We start from the raw sequence: 6,390 nt of genomic DNA on the forward strand, positions 1-6,390 counted from the left end.
TTTTTTTTTATCAATGAATATGTAGATTTTGAAGCATCAACTAACATTCCAATATTAACAGTGCAAAGATCAAAGACAACAAACTTTGCTTTCTAAGTCTATGTTATAGTTCCATACTATCTGGCTTGCAGTCTCCTGGTTTTCTGATTCTACCCTTGTTATACAGTTGCTTCCTAAAATGTTGATCACATTTATATATCAAGCAAAGTTTGCTGTCTTTGATCTTTGCACTGTTAATATTGGAATGTTAGTTGATGCTTCAAAATCTACATATTCATTGATAAAAAAAAACTCCATCTCTGTGCTTTAGAGTAAGTTGGAAATTTGACTCCTAAATATATTTTAAAAGCAGTTTTTTTTTTCTTTTTTCCTGAGGAATAAATATACTGTAGTTAGAAAACCAATATAAGATTTCGTGAGAAACATGCCCGAAGTATAAAGAAGAGTACCACTTGGTGGTTTTTTTTTTTTTGTTTTTTTTTTTTTTTTTTTTATATATTTAGTTGTTTTTTTTACTTTGAATCTAAAGTGAGTCTGTAAGAAATGTATTAGATAGTTAAGGTCACTTTTGCAAAAAGCCAACAAGAATGTCTTATTGATATATTTTTAAATTTACTATACTATATTTTTATTGTTGATATTTACAAAACAAGAGTTTTCATAACTATACTCCTAATAGGAGATCCTCCAAAAATTTCCCATATGCTTACATTCTAAACAAAATATCTTAACATAGGAATTTTTCATATTTATAATCTGTGCAAATGGTAAAACATCTTATTGGCTTACAGAAGTCTTCCATATCTAATTCCTCATTTAATCTCATAAAGCTGCATTCTGTAATTTTACTGTTATATCTAATGGATTCTCTTTGAGGATCAATTGCTTGAAGATATTCAGTGATATTGAAGATAGTCTAAAGAAAGAAAAAAAAAACAGAAATAATTAAAAGAATGAAAAGTGGTGGGGCGCCTGGGTGGCTTGGTCGGTTAAGCATCTGACTTCGGCTCAGGTCATGATCTCACGGTCTGTGAGTTCGAGCCCCGCGTTGGGCTCTGTGCTGACCGCTCAGAGCCTGCAGCCTGTTTCAGATTCTGTGTCTCCCTCTCTCTCTGCCCCTTCCCTGTTCATGCTCTGTCTCTCTCTGTCTCAAAAATAAATAAATGTTAAAAAATAATAAAAAAAAAGAATGAAAAGTGGAACCTGTGAGTGAAGATTAAAGGGAAATAGGGTCATTTAGTTTGGAAAGAGACAAAAATGATCTTAAGCTATATGACAGCTTTAATATTGAAGACAAAGGACAGTTAGTCTATATTTATACAACTAATGGACTAAGATAAAATGAACTGGAAATTGAAGGAAGACAAATGGAATGATTAAGCTATTATAAACAATTCTGGAATAATTTAGACATCACATGAGCTACTACATCCAGGTAGTTCACAGATTTAATATTAGACACAATAATTCCTTTTGATAATGTTAGTTTTGAGAAGTTGAGTTTTTAGTCATTCTTGGGAAAAAAAGCAAATACCATGGGAATATTTATGTGGAAAGGGTAGAAGGGTGGTGATGTCTAATCAGATTCAATATTTAAAATTTTGCACATATATACTATTAGTGAGTGTGGTTAAGAACAAAGTAAAATGTATTATTTTTTCTTTTATTTGTGTGCATTATTTTTTTAAATGTCTAGTAAGTGTTAGTCCATAATTATTTGTGATGTGATGTTGTTTGGATTTAACTACTGATTACACTGAACTACTAGATTTTGTTTCTGGGGTACTGTGGAAAAAAATATACACCACAAACGTGACTGTGAAACCACAAAACTGAGAATCTGTTATTTTTTAAATTTATTTTTTTTAAATGTTTGCTTTAGAGAGAGAGAATGTGAACAGGGGAGGGGCAGAGAGATGGTGTGACAGAGGATCTGAAGCTGACTCTGTGCTGATACCACAGAGCTTGATGCAGGGCTCGAACTCACACACCCTGAGACCATGACCTGAGGCATAGTCAGACACTTAACTGACTGAGCTACCCAGGCACTCCAAATTTATTTCTGTTTCAAAGCAACAATGTGCATCTCACCTTCTTTATAATATTCCCACATTGCTAAAAGTACAGGTTGAACCCAGACATTATAAATTTGTGACAGAACATCAGACTTCAGACCATAACTTAATTGCTCCTTTAAATGACTTTCATGGTCAAGAGATGCTCTTTCCAGTCGATTCTGTGGGGTTTTAGAGATGTCGCTTATTATCATTAATGTCTTGCAAAATTTAGATTCCTTTATTATTTCTTTAAGGCCAAGAATTTCATAAGTGAAAAAGAATATTTTAGTGATAGCTTCTGCCCTATGTCCATGGCTCTTTGTGGTGTTAGCAGAAAGCATTTATGGGGACCTTATAAAACTTGTAAACATTTTGAAATAAAAAATATGTTTTTAGATATATTGAGAAGCTTTCTTCAGTAGTAGTTGTTTCAAATTAGAAATGGAATGTCCCTTGAGGAAAAACTAGAATCACTAATTATAGACTTAATAAAATGTTGCCTATAGGCAGAATATTGAACTTTGAATTGAAACTTTTAGCAGCTGAGGAAATATGAAAGAATATAATTCTACAGGTGATTCAGTTTCCGCTTTTGTTACATATTCTCAATATGGTAGGTTGTTTGAAAATTATGTTAATAAAATGTAGCCTCCAACTCTCAAAGTCAGTTCATGTGTTTTGACTTCAGTGATGCATTACAGATTCATTTATTTTATTTAAATGCTTGGCCTCTTGAATTTGAGACCTGAAACACTGCAGGGTAATGTTTATCAAAGTACATGTGACCACAGAGATGTATTTCTAACTATTTCCTTATCTTTTAAGAACCCTCGTCCTATATGGAGCTCAAAGAAAAATCAAGCATTTATTCTGTCTTGATTCCATAATATTTGTCATTACATTTGAATCAGAAGTGAAGAGTCTGAAGCAAAATCTAATTAGGATCTTTCCTTCCTTATAATATTTTTGAAAATTGGACATTTACATTTTTAATAACACATAAGATTATATTACATCATCGACAGTTTATTATAGCCATATATGCTGGCCATAACTATAAAACCTGAAAGGGGGTCGCTGGGGACCTCACATAGATCATATGCAGCTGACCAGTAAAGATGCTGTCGGAGTAATCATACTTTGAATTTCTAAAAATCGTGTGGTGGGTACGTTGTGGGTGTTGTGATGGCAATAGAATTAAAATAACTCTCATTTGTCCTAGCTGAAATCATGGTTCAGAATTATATAACAGTGTAGTAGGAATACTGTTGTGTGTATACTGGATTTTAAAGAGAATTTTTTGCACTATACATAGAATATTAAAAACAGGTAAGGGCCACCTGGGTGTCTTAGTCAGTTGAGCATCTGACTCTTGATTTCAGCTTAGATCATGGTCTCATGGTTTGTGAGACAGAGCTCCACATCAGGCTCTGTGCGGACAGCGTGGAGCCTGCTTGGGATTCTGTCTCTCCCTCTCTCTCTGCCCATCCCCATTTGTGCTGTATCCCTTCTTCTGAAAATAAATAAAATAAAATTAAATAAATAACAAAAAATAAAAGCAGCTAAAATTTCAGTTACCTATCAGTTATAAATAATTTCCTCTTATATAAAAAAATATTAAGCAATGCATATAACAGGAATTAAAGTCTCTTAAGTTTGTTTTATTTTTTTAATTTGTGGTTGCATGCTAAGAATTACGTATCTATTTATTGCAAACAATTCTTTCAGTAATACCGCTTTCATAGACATTGCCTATTTGTTGACCAGTTAGATTTATTATGTACTTAGATATTGTGAAATTAGTCCTGATACCAACACTTTATCTTGAAAGGAGAATCAAGCAGAGAATCAAGGATAATCAAGCAGAATAGTTAAAATGAGTAGTAAAAGCCTCTTGTAAATTTTATCAAGTATATTAAAAGCAATTTCCTTAGTAGCCATGTCAATTAAGGGTTGACAGGTGGAAGGACTTCCTGAACGGGTACTCAACCAAATTAGTTTCTGAGTTCAGGATCCTCCCTATTGCTCTTATGGAATCTCCCTTTCCATCAATCTTTGCCTGGTTTACTTCCTCATTTCATTCAGATTCAGCTCAAATATGGCGTTCCCTTGCTTTATCATCTAATAGTTTACACTCCCCTCTTTGCATGCTGTTGCTCTACACAACTATTTGGTTCCCTCACAGAACTATTTGGCATTATTTATTTATTTATTTAAATGTTTTTTGTTTATTTTTCCATTGTGCAGTTCTCTTTAATCTTAATGGAAATAGTAACCTTGCCCTATTCAGTACACCTGGAATAGTATCTGGCATATAGTAGGTATTCTAGAAATATTTGTTGAATGAATGAATAAAAGAAGACGCTATGTCATTTCCATATATAGTTCTCTTTACTTAGCCTAACTTGAATTTATCTCCACTAAGTAGAAAGTGTACAGGGAGAAGGATCTTTGGTGTGTGGCAAAAGTTATCTGACCTGGCAAAATCATTAAATTTAATAGCTAGAGTTGGACAATGAGAGCATTGCAGTAACTCATTATAGAACATTTCTCTGTATCACATCCTGCTCACACAGTGAACTGATTTTATCTTAAATAAGGAGATCTGTGGCTTCTTGGTTTCAAAAAAAATCCTTTGATATCTGTAAATATAGTGGATTTGGCCTTGAAGTAGCCACACTTTATGAACAATATATGCATTCGGACCACGAAAGTATAATTGCAAAGAGGGCAATTTACCTTTTAGTTCAGGGATGTTCTTAATACACATTTGATTGTATCTAGAATGCCTTTATCTTGCTCAGTACACTAACCCAGTCACATCTTTTGTCTTTTTCAATAAACTGATTATTCGTTGGTAGACTTCATCACATTTAACTTGTAAGTTTTTGATAAACTTTTCTAAATCAGTGTCTCAATGTTGATCTCTTGATCCTGGTGAAGGATATTTCATGTAATTTCTTAAGAAGCTTTGTCACTATCTTTTTAAAAGCACTTTTATAATTTAAAATTTTTTCCAATAGCTTTTTTCCAATAGCTATTTTTTTTCTAATAACATTTATTGAAAAGACCGTCTTTTCCCCATATTCTTGCCTCTTTTGTCATAGATTAATTGACTATATAAGTGTGTATTTATTTCTGGGCTTCCCATCCTGTTCCATTGACCTATGTGTCTGTTTTTTGTGTCAATACCATCTTATTTTGATTTCTACAGCTTGGAAGTGTATCTTTAAATTTGGGATTGTGATATCAGGTTTTTGTTTTTGTTTTTGTTTGTTTGTTTGTTTGTTTGTTTTCCAAGATTGCTCTGGCTCTTCAGGGTCTTTGTGATTCCATAAAAAAATAAGGGGTTATTTGTTCTAGTTCTTGAAAAAATACTATTAATATTTTGATAGATATTGCAATGAATCTGTAAATAGGTTTGAATATTATGGAACATTTTAACAATATTCTTCTAATCTATGGGCATGATATATCTTTTCATTTGTTTGTATCATCTTAAATTTCTTTCAACAGTGTCTTATAATTTTCAGAGTCTAGATCTTTCACCTACTTGGTTACATTTACTCTTAGATATTTTATTATTTTTGGTGCAATTAAAAGTGGGACAGTTTCTTAATGATTCTTTCTTCCACTTTGTCATTACTGCATAAAAACACAACAGATTTCTGTGTGTTAATTTTGTATCCTGCAACATTACTGAATTCATTCGTTCTTTTGTGTAGTCCTTGGGGACTTTTGAACATAACATGTCATCTGCAAACAGCGACAGTTTTACTCTTTCTTATGAATTTGGATGATTTTTCTTTATTTTTCTTATCCGATTGCTGCAGCTAGAACTATGTTGAATAAAAATTGAATAAAAGGTACTATGTTGAATAAAAGTGGCAAGAGTGTGTGTCCTTGTTCCTGATCTTAGAGAAAAAGCTTTCGGTTAATCACCATTAAGATATTAGCTGTGGGTTTTTTATATATGGCCTTTATTGTGTGTGGTATGTTTCATAACCCATTTTGTTGAGAGATTTATCATGAACAGATGTTGTATTTTCTCAAATGCTTTTCTACATCTATCGAAACAATCATACTATTTTTATCTTTCTCCTTTTTTAATGTGATGTGTAACATGGATTAATTTGGGAATGTTGAACCTTTCTTTCATCCCTGGAATAAATCCCATTTGATCATGGTGAGTGCTCCTTTTAATGCATTGTTGAATTTGGTTCGCCAATAGTTTGCTGAAGATTTTTGGATCTGTGCTCATCAGGGATGTTGGCCTGTAGGTTTCTTTCTTCTTCTTCTTCTTCTTCTTCTTCTTCTTCTTCTTCTTCTTCTT

The 6,390-nt window shown here is 32.6% G+C and overlaps 1 protein-coding gene and 1 long non-coding RNA gene across 4 annotated transcripts in view; one reads left to right on the forward strand and one right to left on the reverse strand.

Annotated features, from left to right (window-relative positions):
* NKAIN2 (sodium/potassium transporting ATPase interacting 2) overlaps window positions 1-6,390 on the forward strand; it is a 981,572-nt gene that overhangs the window by 355,065 nt on the left and 620,117 nt on the right. The window lies entirely within an intron of this gene.
* The window catches only part of LOC125937976 (uncharacterized), a 36,525-nt gene continuing 30,965 nt past the window's right edge, over window positions 831-6,390 (reverse strand). The window contains exon 3 of the long non-coding RNA XR_007462571.1: window positions 831-916. This is a non-coding gene — a long non-coding RNA (uncharacterized LOC125937976). The remainder of the gene's footprint in view (window positions 917-6,390) is intronic.

Source organism: Panthera uncia (genome assembly GCF_023721935.1).
Source record: "Panthera uncia isolate 11264 chromosome B2 unlocalized genomic scaffold, Puncia_PCG_1.0 HiC_scaffold_24, whole genome shotgun sequence".
In the NCBI taxonomy this organism is placed as follows: domain Eukaryota; kingdom Metazoa; phylum Chordata; class Mammalia; order Carnivora; family Felidae; genus Panthera; species Panthera uncia.